This window comes from Vipera ursinii (assembly GCF_947247035.1).
Source record: "Vipera ursinii genome assembly, chromosome: 4".
Lineage (NCBI taxonomy): Eukaryota > Metazoa > Chordata > Lepidosauria > Squamata > Viperidae > Vipera > Vipera ursinii.
The window spans coordinates 114,907,408-114,924,907 of record NC_139514.1 but is presented as its reverse complement, the minus strand read 5'-3'; the positions used below and the strand labels follow the sequence as shown (position 1 = coordinate 114,924,907).

Sequence of the window (17,500 nt, the reverse complement as noted above, 5' to 3'; positions counted from 1 at the left end):
TATAGGGTCTGAAGGGTCTGAAGGGTCTGAAGGGTCTGAAGTGGTATAGGGTCTCCCGCCTGAGCAGGGTGTTGGACTAGAAGACCTCCAAGTTCCCTGCTGTTCTATTGTTATTTTGTTATCCTGTCATGCAGCTATACTTTCTTCCCGATGTGTTTGTGGACTATACGTCTGTATCGTCCTATTGTTTCTTGATGGACAGGATTGACAAAATTGTCACTGATTAGGACGCTGAGGTTGTCGATCAGATGTTTGGCAGGTTGGTGGGTCGAATCCTCCCTCCCTCCCTCCCTCCCTCCCTCCTTCCTTCCTTGCTTCCTTCCTTCCTTCCTTCCTTTCATCTTTCTTTCTTTCCTTCCTCCCTCCTGCCTTCCCTCCCTCCTTCCTTTCTTTCCTTCCTTCTTTCCTTCCCTCCTTCCTTTCCTCCCTCCCTCCCTTCTTTCTTCCCTCCCTCCCTCCCTCCCTTCTTTCTTTCTTTCTTTCTTTCTTTCTTTTTTTCTTTCTTTCTTTCCTTCCTCCCTTCCTCCCTCCCTCCCTCCCTCCTTCTTTCTTTCTTTCTTTCTTTCTTTCTTTCTTTCTTTCTTTCTTTCTTTCTTTCTTTCTTTCCTCCCTCCCTCCTTCCTTCCCTCTCTCCTTTCTTTTTTTCTTCCTATTTTCTTTCTTTCATTCTGACTTTCCATATTTCCTCCCTCCCTCCCTTAAAAGGAGAAAAAAATACAAGTGTGTTGGAAGAGTCTGTTTTGGATTGTCTGTCCGTAGTGACATTCATGTTTGAGGACTTCAGTCTTGACTTGCAATTTTGTTTTGCAATTCACATGAAACTAACTAGAGAGTTAGAGTGACATGCTATTGAATTAGAGGATAGCCAAATTTACCAGATGAAATTTTCTGGGAATAAAATGAATAATAATAATAATAATAATAATAATAATAATAATAATAATAATAATAATAATAATAATAATAATAATAATAATAATAATAATAATAATAATAATAAACAAGCATTAAAATTAGACTAGGCAGTTATACATTTTTCCAGGAACGAGATTTATCAGCAACACATAGCTTCCTCTTTTTCTAAAAAAAGATCTTCTTTCTTTAACTTTCCATAGAGACCAGAAAAATAAAACCTGATGTTCCACTGAATTATTACACTAGCAGAGCAACACTTTTCAAGCCTATTTCTGTCAATGCAAGAATTAAGCACAAACTTAATTCTCCTATGCTGAACTTGCCAGGTTTAAACATGAATATCTTTGGTTGAATTGTGTTTAAAATGAGTCTAAAGTGTGACATTACCAAGATCTGCAGCATCTGCTTTTTTTTTTCTTGGCAATTGAGCTGTTAAAAATAGAAACCAAGTTTGTGTTAAAATTTAAATAATTGTGATGTTATTTTTTACATTTAAATCTAGATGGATTTTAAAAGCATAAAACTCTAATTTTGAAAAATGAATAGTTAATCAGCAAAACACTTCGGAAATTCTCAGTGGTCACCAATGGGTCTGGTCCTTTCAAACATTTCCCCCCATTTCTTCCACTTTCTCAAAAATAAACCCTTCCAGGCACAAATTGGAGATGTGTGTTCATACTGATTAGAGCAGGGGTCTTCAAACTTGGCCCTTTTATGATTTGTGGACTTCAACTCCCAGAATTCCTCAGCCAGCCTCCATTTTGCTTGTTAGATTTAAGACAGGGGTCTTCAAACTTGGCCCTTTTATGACTTGTGGACTTCAACTGCCTGGCTGAGGAATTCTGGGAGTTGAAGTCCACATGTCATAAAAGGGCCAGGTTTGAAGACCCCTGAATAATAATAATAATAATAATAATAATAATAATAATAATAATAATAATAATAATAATAATAATAACAACAACAACAACAACAACAATAACTATTATTATTATTATTATTATTATTATTATTATTATTATTATTATTATTATTATTATTATTATTATTATTATTTTAATCCCATTTATATCCCGCCCTTCTCTGAAGACTCAGGGCAGCTTACAATTTAAGCACAAAGCAATGTGCTTAGCAATAGCCTTCATTCTATGTATATGCCTGCTTATTAGGGCTTTCGCCCCCCCCCCCCCCAAGCAGCATTATTACAAAGTCAGCTTATTGCCCCCAACAATCTGGGTCCTCATTTTACCTACCTCGGAAGGATGGAAGGCTGAGTCAACCTTGAGCCTGGTGGGACTCGAACCTGCACTAATTGCAGGCAGCTGGTGTTACTTAAGGAGGCATTAGCCCACTGCTCCACCAAGGCTCCACCAATGGGCCCTGCCCATTTTGTTTGTGTGTCAGTGTTGCATGTGTCATGGTTCCGATAGATGAGACCAGAAGAAATAAGAACTCTGAGGTAATTGCTTTCCTCAAAGGACACTTTTAATGGCTACATAATATCAGCAACAACAAAGGTGAAACCAAGATTGAAAGTCACCCCTCCCCCAAAAGGTTACAAATTAAAAGTTGAACTCCCCGCCCATTGATGTGTCATAAATCCCAATCCTCAATTAACACTTAAGCTGCTTGACCTTGGTTCCCACAGGAAAGTTATTGTTTTGACTGAACTATAAGAATGCAGTCTCCCCCTAACTCCCATTGCTGTGGCAGCCGAAAAATGACGAAACATGGCTGCATTCAGAGTGTTTGAAGGTCTGACAGCATGCATATACAGACGGTGTGGACTATAAAGTCACACCTGCCTTCTTACTGATTTTGACACTGATTCTGATGGCCTCAGGTCAATCAAGGTCATCTAGATGTTTTGCAGCTATGACTAATGATAGTCTTCCTCACACTGAGCTATGGTGTAGTTCTGGTGACAACTTTGGTATTTTGATCCAGTTGCCACAATTCAAACTTTAGACACCTTTGGCCTGGATGATTGAGACTTCATTGAGATGAAATCCTGATGATTACATGGATATTTCCATTCTATTTGCTTAGCAAAAAAGATAATAATGATAAGGATGATGATGATGATGATAATAATAATAATAATAATAATAATAATAATAATAATAATAATAATAATAATAATAATAATAATTAGTAGTAGTAGTAGTAGTAGTAGTAGTAGTAGTAGTAGTAGCAGCAGCAGCAGTAGTTGGAAGGGACCTTGGAGGTCTTCTAGTCCAAACCCCTGCTCAGGCAGGAAACTCTATACCATTTGAGACAAATGACTGTCCAGTCTCTTCTTAAAAACTTCCAGTGATGGAGCACCCACATCTTCTGGAGGCAGGTGGTTCCACTGATTAATTGTCCTCATTGTCAGGACATTTCTCCTTGGTTCTAGGTTGCTTCTCTCCTTGATGAGTTTCCATCTGTTGCTTCTTGTCCTGCCTTCAGGGGCTTTGGAGAATAGCTTGACTGCCTCTTCTTTGTGGCAGCCCCTGAGATATTGGAACACGGCTATCATGTCACCCCTCGCCCTTCTCTTCATTAGACTAGACATACCCAGTTCCAACAACACTTACTTATATGCTTTAGCTTCCAGTTCCCTGGTTACAATGGCACCGAAAAATGTGACTTATGATCGTTTTTTCACAGTTATGGCCTTTGCAGCATCCCCATGACCATGGGATCAAAATCCAGATGTTTGCCAACAGGTTCATACTTATGACCATCGCTGTGTCCCAAGGTCACATGATCCCATTTCGCAGCCTTCTGACAAGCAAAGTCAACCGGGGAAGCCAGGTTCACTTAACAACCAGGTTGGTAATTTATAAACTGCGGTGATTCACTTAACAACTGTGGGAAGAGTTTGCCCCTAAAATGGGGCAAAGTTCATTTAACCAGTGTGTTGTGGGAAGAATCCAGAGAAAGAAGCATTTTGGGGAATATGAAATATATATTTCCCCAAAGGAATAATGGATAAGTTCTTTTAAAAAGACAGAAACCAGCCTCCAGAAACCAGCCCCAGCCCCTCTCCCCCAAGCAGAAACTAGGCAGAGGCCAGCTTTTAGAAATGCAGATGTGATAATCCTTTCAAGAAGGAATGAAGCCAGCAAGCTAGAAGCTGAAGAGATTAGAAAGACAAAGACCCCACCCAAACTCTTAGGACAGGAAACATAATAGGATTAACCCACCAATACCAAAAGGGCACACTCAGACTCAGGTCAAAGTACATGACACAGGAAATACAAAGCCTCTGACAGGAACAGGAAGCAACCTCAAGAGCCCCAGAAGGTATAAAACACCCACCACCCTCAGCAACATGTGGTCAGCTGCTCCAGAGCCACCTGTCTTTTGGTTCTGCTCTTCAGTAAATTCCAACCTTCTTTCTAAAGCAGTCTCCATTTTGTTTATTCCTGGCTTGTACTGGACCCTGATGAAGATTTTTTCTTTGGACAGTCTCATTTCACAACAGAAATTTGGGCCCAATTGTGCTCCTATGTTGAGGACCACCTGTATAGCAAAATTTGGCCACATTCGTAGAAACTGAGTCATACTGGTCTACTAATAACGGTTGTACACAGAATAAACCAGAATTTCCATCCATATACTAAGTCACAATTCAAGGGAGACTTCAAAAAGTAATGAACTGAAGATCGAAACCTCTCCTATGTAGCAATTATTCAGATGTGGCTTGTAGTGATTTTTCTCCCCCCCCAATGTTATACCCAACTTTGGATAAAAAAAAAAAACAACAACACACAAATAATTCTACGTTTGTAATATTGACACCCTAAATTGTAATTAACATTGATAGAATTTCTTTTCTTTCTCTTTTCTGTTGCAGTGTGGCCTATTAGGCAAACATCAATCTATTGAAACAAAACAATATATTGAGATTTATAAGAACATCATAATAAAAGAGAAAAAGAAAGAAAAGAATTTCCTGGTACTTTGTTAAAGAAGGACATGGTTCTTTATTTTTATTTTATTTTATTTAAGGCTGCAGCACCACATGGGCCATGCATTCAATATTTTCTTCTCCACAAGGGCTCAGCACTAGCTCATCTGGGATTCAATGATTGCTGGATATCAAAGGACAATAAAGTTAATGCTCTCTTGAGTTAGCGGAAGTTGTAGAGTATAAATATCTTGCTAGCCTAAAAAAGGGAAATTCTGGCCTTTCTTCACTAATTTGAGCAGGGTGCTGGACTGCAGGATCTCCAAGGTCCCTTCCAGCTCTCTTCTCTCTCTTCTCTCTTCTCTTCTCTTCTCTTCTCTTCTCTTCTCTTCTCTTCTCTTCTCTTCTCTTCTCTTCTCTTTCCTCTCCTTCTCTTCTCTTCTCTTCTCTTCTCTTCTCTTCTCTTCTCTTCTCTTCTCTTCTCTTCTCTTCTCTTCTCTTTCCTCTCCTTCTCTTCTCTTCTCTTTCCTCTCCTCTCCTTCTCTTCTCTTCTCTTCTCTTCTCTTCTCTTCTCTTCTCTTCTCTTCTCTTCTCTTCTTTTTTCCTCTCCTTCTCTTCTCTTCTCTTTCCTCTCCTCTCCTCTCCTCTCCTCTCCTCTCCTCTCCTCTCCTCTCCTCTCTTCTCCTTCTCTTCTCTTCTCTTCTCTTCTCTTCTCTTTCCTCTCCTTCTCTTCTCTCTCTTCTCTTCTCTTCTCTTCTCTTCTCTTCTCTTCTCTTCTCTTTCCTCTCCTTCTCTTCTCTTCTCTTTCCTCTCCTCTCCTTCTCTTCTCTTCTCTTCTCTTCTCTTCTCTTCTCTTCTCTTCTCTTCTCTTCTCTTCTCTTCTCTTCTCTTCTTTTTCCTCTCCTTCTCTTCTCTTCTCTTTCCTCTCCTCTCCTCTCCTCTCCTCTCCTCTCCTCTCCTCTCCTCTCCTCTCCTCTCTTCTCCTTCTCTTCTCTTCTCTTCTCTTCTCTTCTCTTCTCTTCTCTTCTCTTCTCTTCTATTCCTATTCTATTCTATTCTATTCTATTCTCTATTCTATTCTATTCTATTCTATTCTATTCTATTCTATTCTACTCTACTCTACTCTACTCTACTCTACTCTACTCTACTCTATTCTACTCTATTCTATTCTATTCTATTCTATTCTATTCTACTCTACTCTACTCTACTCTACTCTACTCTACTCTACTCTACTGTATTCTTTTGCTCATCAAGCTCTCACCTAGTCTAGTCTAGTCTAGTCTAGTCTATTCTTCTGACAATGGAGAAATTTCCTGACTCTGAGAAAATTTAATCAATGGAAGGACTTGCCTCCACAAGTTGTGAACGATCCAACACTGGAGGTTTTTAAGATGAGACTGGACAGCCCATTTGTCTGAAATGGCATAGGGTCTCCTGCTTGAGCAGGTGGTTGGACTAGAAGACCTCCAGGGTCCCTTCCAACTCTGTTATTTTGTTGTTCTATTATACTGTTATTCTGACATCCATTGAATTCTGGAATGCTAGAGAAACATAATTAGCACGATTCCTCTTCTCACTAATGTAAATTTCCCCACCTTTTTTTTTGAGGAGGAATAGGGCTCGTAGGATTTCCCTATTGAAGTCTATGATCCAGTAAGTGGGAGTTTGTGGCAACAGGCCAAAATATTCTTGGGCTTATCTTTAACTTCATTGTCATGCGTAAAGGATATCAACAAACTCTTCGGGGGAAATGCTCAACTGTGCTTTGAACATGGCAAGTCTGGAGAACGAAAGATACATCCTTGCAACAATCAAGATCTTGATGTTTTGCAGGGAAAATGAAAGAGAAACAAAAGGGAAGTTGAAAAAAAACAGTTGCTAATTCCTGAGAATGCCACGTTAAATCGACTTTTAGTCTAATGGATGCTCACCAAATCTGGTGAGAAAAGGGAAGATAGAAAGCAGCGAAACAGGTATCAGGTAAGTATTTCCAATGAATCAATAGGTTTCAAGACATCAAATATTCAATGTTTAAATATTCAGTATTCAAATATTCAAATAACGAGAAGTAAATTTTCCACTATCCAAGAATTTTTTGCATGGTTTCAGAATAAAAATTTGCCCATTGCAAATTAAACATTATTATTATTATTATTTTAAATGAAGAAATTGAGAAATGGGAAAAGCAGTGTTTATCTTTTTTTATTAAAAAGTTTTACAGTACATTTTTGAATACAAAACCCCTCCCCTCCCCCTCCCCTCTCCCCAAACCTCCCCAACTCTCCCCTCCCCTCCCCCCTCCCCAACTTCCCAGAGGTATAAAAATACAAACAAACATAATCTAAAATATGCAAACAACAATTAAACATTATTATTATTATTATTATTATTATTATTATTATTATTATTATTATTATTATTATTATTATTATTATTAATGAAGAAATTGAGAAATGGGAAAAGCAGTGTTTATCAAATCCATGTCCTCTTCCTCTAAAATTTTGGCACTGTAGTAATGAGACTAGGTTTTTGTGACTACTTGGCATAATTTCTGAAGCATCAGATCAGTCCCTGTAACTCCTAGCCATTATAGTGTCTTCGTTTAATATGCTCTCCTAAGATATAGTTTACAATGAGCACAAATCCCTTTGTACAGATGTGTATTCAGCTTTGTAAAATACACAGGAGATAACAGAGAGTTGGCAGGGACTGTTGGCTCAAACCCAAAAAGACAAGGAGTAGAACAGCTTTTATTTGTGCCATTATCCAATGACAAACATACACTTCATAGTGTTGGCATGTTATGCCAACGAGAGGTGCAGTAACATGATTCCTTAAGACTGTTCATTCATTATTTGACCCTTTCGCTTTGGGTTTTCTTTTTGTGTGGTTGTGTTTTTTTTCCAGTTTGATCATCCTATGCTGATTAGTTTCTGGCTTGTTTTGGCCTTTTGTGTGTTTCTCTCTGTTCTTTCCTCTGGCATGCCCAGTGATATTTGACGAACACTGCAAATCAGCTAATAATAATAATAATAAACTGCCCACTTCTTTTGACTGCCACAGAGAAGCTTTTGGAAGAAATTCTAAGGAACATCAAGCAAAGGATAGACACCTAATACAGCAGCTATTTACTGAATACATGGTATTAAGTTGCAAGCAGTTATTATTTTTTTAAATCCCATTTATATCCCGCCCTTCTCCGAAGACTCAGGGTGGCTTACAATTTAAAACACAAATCAATGTGCTTAGCAATATGATTAAAGGGTGTTTGAAATAAATAAATAAAAACATTTTCGTACGATCTTTGCTAATTTAAGAACGGTCCTATTTTCTTTTTCTTCATTTCACTTTTCAAAGGAACTAAATATTTTGAAAATAGACATTATTGCCCAGTCCTAGTAGATGTTGAGACCTTGGGAAAAGTTCAGAGAAAAGCAACTAAGATGATATAAGGCCTGGAGACTAAACATATGAAGAATGGCTGCAGGATTTGGGTTTGGCCAGTCTAAAGAAAAGAAGAAATAAGGGTGACGTGATAGCAGTATTCCAGCATTTGAGGGGCTTCCACAAAGAAGAGGAGGGGGTCAAATTATTCTCCAAGGCACCAGAGAGCAGGACAAGAAACAATGGTTGGAAACTAATCAAGGAGAGAAGCAGCTGGAATTAAGGAGAAACTTCCTGACAGTGAGGACAATTAACCAGTGGAACAGCCTGCCTCCAGAAATCGTGGGTGCTCCATCACTGGAGGTGTTTAAGAAAAGACAGGACAGTCTCTTGTCTGAAGTGGTATAGGTTCTCCTGCTCCAGCAGGGGGCTGGACTAGAAGACCTCCAAGGTCCCTTCCAGCTCAACTTTTTTCTAATTCTAATTCTTTTGGTAGAATTTCTACAGATATTTCCACATCTTGCTCTATGGATGCTTTCAGGATTTAGTGATGATTCTTACTGGACATAACAGAATGCAGACATGAAGAGGTTTTAAGCATTTAAGAACCTGACTGGAATTTTGGGGAGGGAAAAAAAAACTTTGAAGTTTTTCATTGGGTAGTTTCTATCATCTTCTGCCAAAATAAAATAAAAGTCCCAAAAGGAAGAATGAAAGGCTCCCAACAGGTGAATGATCATGATGACTACAGTGACAATGGATCTGTCATCTTTCAGACTTGTGACAGCAACACAATCTCTTGGCACTAGAGGTTATTGGATTTGTACTATAATAAAGACTCATGAACCTTGACTTTGAGTGATGCCAACACTTTCCTCTCCTCTTGGGATCATGGTGATGCTTGCTTGTATTTCAAACTTATGACAGAGTTATTGACTTGAAGGAGGATATTCCTTCCATTCTTCTTCCATCTCTTCTGAAGCTCTTGGTGAGTTGGTGGAACATTTCCTTATTCTGATTTTGGTGAGGAGAAAAGAAATCCTAAACATTACAGAAGGCAACAGGTATATAAAGTAGTGGCCCAAATTGTGGAAACCTTTTGGGAAAAGGGTCTTTTTGAAGTTTGATGGCTAATAAGGCTAACGAAGTTTGATGGGGGCAGTAGTACCATAAAATTATATATCAGTGGAAAGATAATTTCATCAAGAATGTAATGCAACAAAGTTTTTTCAATTATCTGTACTGTATTCTATGAAAAGTGATAGCCAAATAACCAGAAAAAGGAAGCACAAATTGCTTAGGTTGATATCTGGTAGTTTTCCTTCATCTGATTGTAGCCAATAAGCACGAGTGTTTAAAGAGCCAATCAGGTGACATCTTGTTTTGGCAATGAGCCAATCAGATCACAACAGGATTCAGTTATTGATATCATGCAATGAAGCTGAGAGGAGGACATTTGTCCGTGTGTTATGTGGTCGCCATCAGGTTGTTTGGGTTTTTATGTTTTTCATTTGGTGAACTTGTAAAAATGTAATAAAATTAAAGTAATGGTGCAAAGAGTTGACTGGTTGCCCAGAAAGCAAATGTAAAATAGTATTATTAAGTGAACAAGGCTACAGTTATAAAAAAAAATAAAAAACAAATTGTTGGAAACTTAACCAAAGGTGGCATTTCTACTCTACACTTTTCCCAAAAGGTTTCCACAATTTTGGCTACTACTGTATCTACTTTGAGTGTTAGGGTTTCCAGAAATTTGGCTGGGCACAACCAAGAAGATCAACAGGTTGCTCAACCATTCCTATGCAACTCACTTCTCTTTTTTTGCATCAATTATAAGTAAGGGGTTCAGCAGTAAATATTATATTTCAACATCCTTGTATTTTTTTCCCCCTGGGATAAAAGAGCCTTGGTGGAGCAGTGGGCTAATGCCTCCTTAAGTAACACCAGCTGCCTGCAATTAGTGCAGGTTCGCATCCCACCAGGCTCAAGGTTGACTCAGCCTTCCATCCTTCCGAGGTAGGTAAAATGAGGACCCAGATTGTTGGGGGCAATTAAGCTGACTTTGTAATAATGCCGCTTGGGGTGTGTGTGAAAGCCCTAACAAGCAGGCATATACATAGAATGAAGGCTATTGCTAAGCTTGTAAGCCGCCCTGAGTCTTCGGAGAAGGGCGGGATATAAATGGAATTAAAATAAAATAAAATAAATAAATATCAATAAGAAGGAGAGAAAATTTTTGACAAAGGGTCTTTAAATTTTTAAAGGGTCCTTTTATATCTTTCAAAGCTAAGGAATATAAAAGTACATGACGGAAACCTGCAAGCCAAATCAATGGAAATGTTCTTGCTTTTTCTTTTCTTTTTTTTAAAAAAAAAATCCTAGAAGAATGGGGAAATTGGCGCGGGTTGAATAATGCAAACAAAATGGAACTTGCATCGAGTGATCTATACAGTCCTATTTGCAAGTTGATAATCAAGATGCAATTCTTTTTGCCATTCCGTTGACTTTCAGCAGCATCGGCAGAGACATTTTGTCTGGAATAGTAATGTGCTTTATGTAAACAAATGTTCTTTGTGACAAATTATATGCGGTCCAAATTCCCAAAGTTTGGGGAGGGGAGAATCTTTGAAAAGCAAAACCCAGCGTGGTTGAGAAAGAATTGCAGCTCAGGTTTAGACCCTGCTTTTGTTGTTGTTGTTGTTAGTGCATGGAATAGCCAAGCATACTTTTATAGAAGCAATTGTTTCTTCACTGTCCTTCCTTGAATGTGTCCTTTGGGAAGGGCTACGTGACATCTTCCATCAAATCAAATACATGGGAGCCTTTGTTGATCTATTGCTCAAGCATAAAATAATTTACAAGTCAGGTTCTATAAATTCCCCCCCTCCCCCAGCATTATTGGAAACCCAACAGGATAAATCTGGTTCTGAGGACAGACCATATTAATTTTGGCAGGGCCGTGATTGTGGAACCCCTACAGGAGGACTACTCACCTCCAGGATGAAAATGAGATTAATCACATGGCCTGCATCTCAGACAGGTTTTAAAATAATATGGCTAAAGACCACGAAACTACAAGAAACCTGTTTTAAGGTAGTTTTTAACATAAATGTTGATTTCCTCAAACCCAAGCTTCTAACACCAACTCTGAGACCAGTTGTCAAAGCATGGCTGCTACCTGGTTGCATGCTGGCCAGAGACTGCACCAGAGACAGTGTCTTCACCCAATCATGCAGTGATAGTATAAAGGTAACGGTAAAGGTTCCCCCGCACATGCGTGCTAGTCGTTTCCGACTCTAGGGGCCGGTGCTCATCTCCGTTTCAAAGCCGAAGAGCCAGCGCTTGTCCAAGGACGTCTCCGTGGTCATGTGGCCGGCATGACTAGACGCCAAAGGCGCACGGAATGCTGTTACCTTCCCACCGGAGTGGTCCCTATTTTTCTACTTGCATTTTTACGTGCTTTTGAACTGCTAGGTTGGCAGAAGCTGGGACGAGTAACAGGCACTCACTCTGCTACGCGGCACTCGGGATTCGACCCGCCAAACTGCCGACCTTCTGGTCGACAAGCTCAGCGTCCTAACCCACTGAGCCACCGCGTCCCTAGTGATAGTATAAGTACCTTCAAATTATACGTCGATGTCGATCAGGGGGTCTTCAAACTTGGCCCTTTGATGACTTGTGGACTTCAACTCCCAGAATTCCTCAGCCCAGCACGCTAGCTCAGGAATTCTGGGAGTTGGAGTCCACAAGTCATCAAAGGGCCAAGTTGGAAGATGCCCCTGATGTAGATTCTCAGTGATCAAAGTCATAGTTATCTCAAAGGGGCTTTCTTTCAAAAGTCAACTGCATTATTATTATTTTTCTTTGAGGAAGAAGAATATTTTTTTTTGCTTCTCATCCAAGAAGCTTCATCAATTGTGATGAAGATGTCTTTCCATTCCCTCACAACTCATGAAGGTTTCTTTGGATGAGAAACAAAACAAAATGTCTTCTTCTTTTCCCTCAAGGAAAAAAAAAACACAACAAAAACAGCCCAGTTGCCATTTGAAAAAGCACCTTTGAGATACCTTCAAAATACCAGAATCCAAAATGGGGTGGAGGAGTCAGCAAGAGAGTAATATAGATGCCCTACTCCCTTCTGAAATAACATTTTGCACTATTCCTATGAGAAGAATTAGCTGGTAACTAACAGCTCAGCCTGGGCTTCCATGATAACTAACCAGTTCTCTGTCATAGATAAAATGTTATCTCTTTGTTCTATTATAAGGTTATTCTAAATACGAGCCAGCCAACAGTGCTAGGCTGCATTAACAGAGGAATGGAATCAAGATCATGTGAAGTGTTAATACCACTTTACAATGCCTTGGGTAAGGCCACACTTGGAATACTGCATCCAGTTTTGGTCACCACGATGTAAAAAACATGTTGAGCCTCTAGAAAGAGTACAGAGAAGAGCAGCAAAAGATGATTAGAGTACTGGAGGCTAAATGCATAAAGAACAGTTGCTGGAATTGGGCATGTCTAGTTTAATGAAGAGAAGGACTAGGAGTGACATGGTAGCAGTCTTCCCATATCTCAGGGGTTGCCACAAAGAAAAGGGGGGTCAACCTATTCTCCAAAGCACCTGAAGGCAGGATGAGAAGGAAAGGATGGAAACTCATCAAGGAGAGAAGCAAACTAGAGCTAAGGAGAAAATTCCTGACAGTTAGAACAATTAACCAGTGGAACAACCTGCCTCCCGAAGCTGTGAATGCTCCAACACTGGAAGTTTTTAAGAAGAGACTGGACAACCCTTTGTCTGAAATGGTGTAGGGTTTCCTGCCTGAGCAGGAGGCTGGACTAGATGACCTCCAAGGTCCCTTCCAGCAATATTCCATTCCATTCCATTCCATTCCATTCCATTCCATTCCATTCCATTCCATTCCATTCCATTCTATTCTATTCTATTCTATTCTATTCTATTCTATTCTATTCTATTCTATTCTATTCTATTCTATTCTATTCTATATTTTTATTCTATTCTATTCTATTCTATTCTATTCTATTCTATTCTATTCTATTCTATTCTACTCTACTCTACTCTACTCTACTCTACTCTACTCTACTCTACTCTACTCTACTCTACTCTATTCTGTTCTTTTGCTCATCAAACTCTCACCAATTCTTTTTTTTAATGTACTTTTGCTTTTCAATAACCTTTACAGGTCCATCTTGCACCTCATTTTCCAATATTGTTTAATTCGTGCAAGAATAACTTTCACTTTCTAGAGATTTGCGGTGCTTTGGGTCTGATTCAGAACAGGGTTGTTGAGGACACTCAGGAGTAAGCAAATGTGCAAATAGCATGTGTCTAGAACTCATTAAAGTAGCCGTTGCTTTTCTTAGGATTGCATGGCTGTTTCGAATAAGTCACAGAGCTTTGGCGTGCCTCCTTCCAGAGTCAAAATCAAGAGCTGGTGCTGTCATTGACACAGACACCAGATAATCTAAATAATTTTAATTATTTCCAACTTCTACACAAGTGTGGTGCAGAGGCAGTTTTACTGCTTGAAGAACTCATTGTATTTGATTATGTAGCACAGTGCTGTGTTTTTTAATCAATATCTCATTATGTTGTCATGAAGTTGGATCTTGGCTTCATTGTCTTTAATTCTTACACATTTTAAGAACCCAAGTAAAAGAAATACAATTCTTAATTGCATTTAGGAACATTTGTGCATTTCAGTGTGCTGGTGGGAACCATTTTGATCTCTTTGGGATCATCGTTTTCTGCTCTATTGCTACGGATTTGTTGAATATATTTCACGAAGGTTTGAAATTAGTCAATATGTAAACTTATGTTTACTACTGGACATGTAACACCCTTCCTGTTTATTATTTATTGTTAGGATTTGTAGTGTAAGCTGCCCAGAATCATCCTGGAGTCAAGAAGCCTATGGCTTAATGATTAAATAAATAAATTATCAGTGAATAAACAATGTTATCTTTATAATATGGGCTCATTAAAAATAGCTTATTACTGAAAATGTCAACAAAAATGTTAACTTATTAAGTTAAAATAACACATTAACAGCAAAAAAAATGAATAAAGTCAATAAAAATAAAGGGTTTTTTTAATATATATATATAATATATTGAGATATTGTTATTGTAGTAGTTATTATTATGACCAACTTGGAAGATCACCTTGCCCTGGCTTTGCTGGACAAGAGAGAAGTGTGGACACTCCAAAATTATATAGATCAGAAGTCCATATAATTGGACTTGTCTCACCTTGTCCCTACCATGCATGTAACTTAGCAAATACTTTGTTTTAAGAACCTATGTTTTATTTATAGTGGCAATGAATGTTTCCAAGCCAACTGCACTTTCTGATCCACTATTCAGAAAGAGAATAACAATGATAAATTTAATTTCCATTTTAACAGTCTAATTTAAGCAGCCTATCCGTCTCGGAAAGTTCAAGTTCAAAGGCTGTGCAATTATTTTCCCGGAGGCTGCCTAGAAAGAAAAGCTGGAGGAACGAGGAACTCAGCCGAGTAACTTGCACCAGCCCAGAGGCATAATAGTAAGTCATTTCAGTCTCAGCCAGGCCAGCTCACATTCAGCTTTCCCTAAGGACCGTTATGGTGTCTTTCGAACAGGACTGCAAGGAACTCGCCACAATTTCCTTTTTTCATTCCTGTGGCAGCAGAGTCAATATTCTCCAGAAGGGAAGGAGGCTTAAATTAAATTAAATGGTCTATCAGGTGAGTGCTTGCATTGAAAAGAAACCCATGGATAATAACACTAATGCATTTATAAATAGGCGCCAAATAACATGATGCAAAACTGTCTTATGTTGTAATGGCAACCTCCCCCTGTTGTATTCGATGAGCTGAATGGCATCCAACTGAGAAGGGCTTGAAAGGAACTTTATGTCACAGAAGTTTCCTGGGGGAAAAAAATTGAAAGCAGCTACTAAGACTAGAAAGAGAACGAGCCTCAGTCAGAATTGCATTGCAAAGACCCATTCAAGGGTTCTTGGTGCTCTTTAAGCTTGGTTGTTTTCTGGCAGACATTTCCTTACCCAAACTAGATTGCATCGTCCGTGCTAATCCAAGGACCCCTCATTTCCTATGCCTATGAGGTCACCAGGACTTGGGTTTAATCTGAAATGTTCTCATATACTGAGACCATTTCAGATTAAACCTACGTCCTGGTGACCTCATGTTCATAGCATTGTTATAGGAACTGTCTTTCCATTGCCTTCTTGAAAGACAGTTTCTAGTGTCTGTCCTGGGCTAAAGTGCTGGACTCTCCTGATATCTCCCATTCAAATCCTTATATATATATTTTTGACCTCAAAGAGGATAAATTAGCCACCAAGGCCTTGGAAAACCATCAGCTGCTACCCCTGTCTTCCTTTTGAAAAAGGAACCATCTCCACCATGGGATTCAAGAATAGAATAGAATAATAGAATAGAATAATCACTCCATTGCCACTTTGAATGTACACTAATTGGCATACATTAAAATGAAATTTTGTTGCATTCAGCTCTCAAAGGGTCTCCCCCTCTGATACACACTACATAAATATGACAGAATAAATCAATAAATAAAGAATTATGCATATACCCACATATGTTATGTGACACAGAGAGACAACACAGTCTAGTTCGGCTTATGTGTACGTATGCATGGTGAGCAAAATGAATCCTGCAAGTTTACCAGACGGATAGCATAGGGAACAAAGTTATTACAGAATTGGGTAGTCCTGCTATAAATACTTCAAAACCTCCTCACAGAGGGGAGCAAGAGGAAACAGACCATAGGGTCTGTAACAATTCTTTGAGCTCTAAGCATGTAGCACTTGTAAGCAGTATCCTGAATACAAAAGGAGCAGGACTTTTGGGGAGACTGCATGCCACAATATTTTTTTTTTAGGAATGGACATTTGACAGGCATTTCTCAACTTGACTTTTTGGTATTCATATCACTATAGTTGAATAATTTACTTCATAGTAAAATGTAAGTACTAGCCTTGGATCTTAAACTGGGATAGGGTATTAAAAGTTACTGGATTGAATGGGTCTGGACACTGCTCTACATCTTGCATGAACATGCTTTATATTTCACTTTTCTGTTTACCCTATTTCTCTGTACAGTAATCAATTCTGAAGTACCAGGGCATAAAGACTTTCACTGGGTTTTACAAAAGATTCAGAATCTATTGCAATTGTCCAACCATTTTTATGGCCAACCAACATTCCTGGCTTCAGATTTCTTGAGAAGCTAAGAAGCAGAGAACTATCTTCGAACTTGCACTAGATGGTCCTAAAATCATAGTTGAGTGTCAATGGTGGCTTCATTACCAGATTTTTTTTCTCCCCTCAATAGTTACCTTGATTTGTTCCTCAGGCTATTCTCTTTTATGTTTCTGGAGGAAAGCCAGTGTTAGGGATTCCACCTTTAGAAGGGTGGCTGGCAAAGCTCAGAAGACCAGCTGATTCTTCCTTCCTTCTTCCTTCCTTCCTTCCTTCCTTCCTTCCTTCCTTCCTTCCTTCCTTCCTTCCTTCCTTCTTTCCTCCTTCCTTCCTTCCTTCCTTCCTTTCTTTCTTTCTTTCTTTCTTTCTTTCTTTCTTTCTTTCTTTCTTTCTTTTCTTTCTTCTTTCTTTCTTTCTTTCTTTCTTTCTTTCTGTTGTGATTCAGGGTCAGCCTGTGGGTTCAGCAGTTGGTCGGACGACTCAGAGGAGGAGGAGGGGGTGTTGAAAGAGCTTGCTGATGAGACCCCTCAGCCAGGCCCCTCCCACCTGGTCACGACGACCCAGCTGTGTGAGCCTGACAGCGTGGATGAAGATGACCCACAGCTGGCCCTGTTCAAGGATGCCCGACGCAGGAGGCAGTCAATCAGGAGTAAACAGAGGAAGGCAATGGGGCACCTCGGAAGGAGGCAGAGAGAAGCCACGCCCTGAACTGTTTAAAAAGGGGAATGCGTGGGAGGGCTGGTTTGCTGAAGGCAACCGCTTGAATAGCTCCTGTTTCATGGTTCGTGTCTTGTTTGCTTTTGTATCCATAATTTGGCAGGCTTAGTTCAGCCTCTTGCCTTCTTGTAAAAGGGGTTGTCCCTGCCTTTTCTGCAGGGTCGATAGCAGGCTGGTACAGAACACTTTCTTTCTTTCTTTCTTTCTTTCTTTCTTTCTTTCTTTCTTTCTTTCTTTCTTTCTTTCTTTCTTTCTTTCTCCTCTCTCTCTCTCTCTCTCTCTCTCTCTCTCTCTCTCTCTCTCTCTCTCTCTCTTCTTTCTCCTCTCTCACCCTCTCTAA

At 39.3% G+C, this 17,500-nt stretch overlaps 2 long non-coding RNA genes across 2 annotated transcripts in view; both read left to right on the top strand.

Annotated features, from left to right (window-relative positions):
• Positions 1-17,500, top strand: part of LOC310640192 — a 659,926-nt gene that overhangs the window by 194,279 nt on the left and 448,147 nt on the right. The window contains exon 2 of the long non-coding RNA XR_014492487.1: positions 7,027-7,129. This is a non-coding gene — a long non-coding RNA (uncharacterized lncRNA). The remainder of the gene's footprint in view (positions 1-7,026; positions 7,130-17,500) is intronic.
• Positions 8,502-17,500, top strand: part of LOC310640201 — a 147,018-nt gene continuing 138,019 nt past the window's right edge. The window contains exon 1 of the long non-coding RNA XR_014492496.1: positions 8,502-8,562. This is a non-coding gene — a long non-coding RNA (uncharacterized lncRNA). The remainder of the gene's footprint in view (positions 8,563-17,500) is intronic.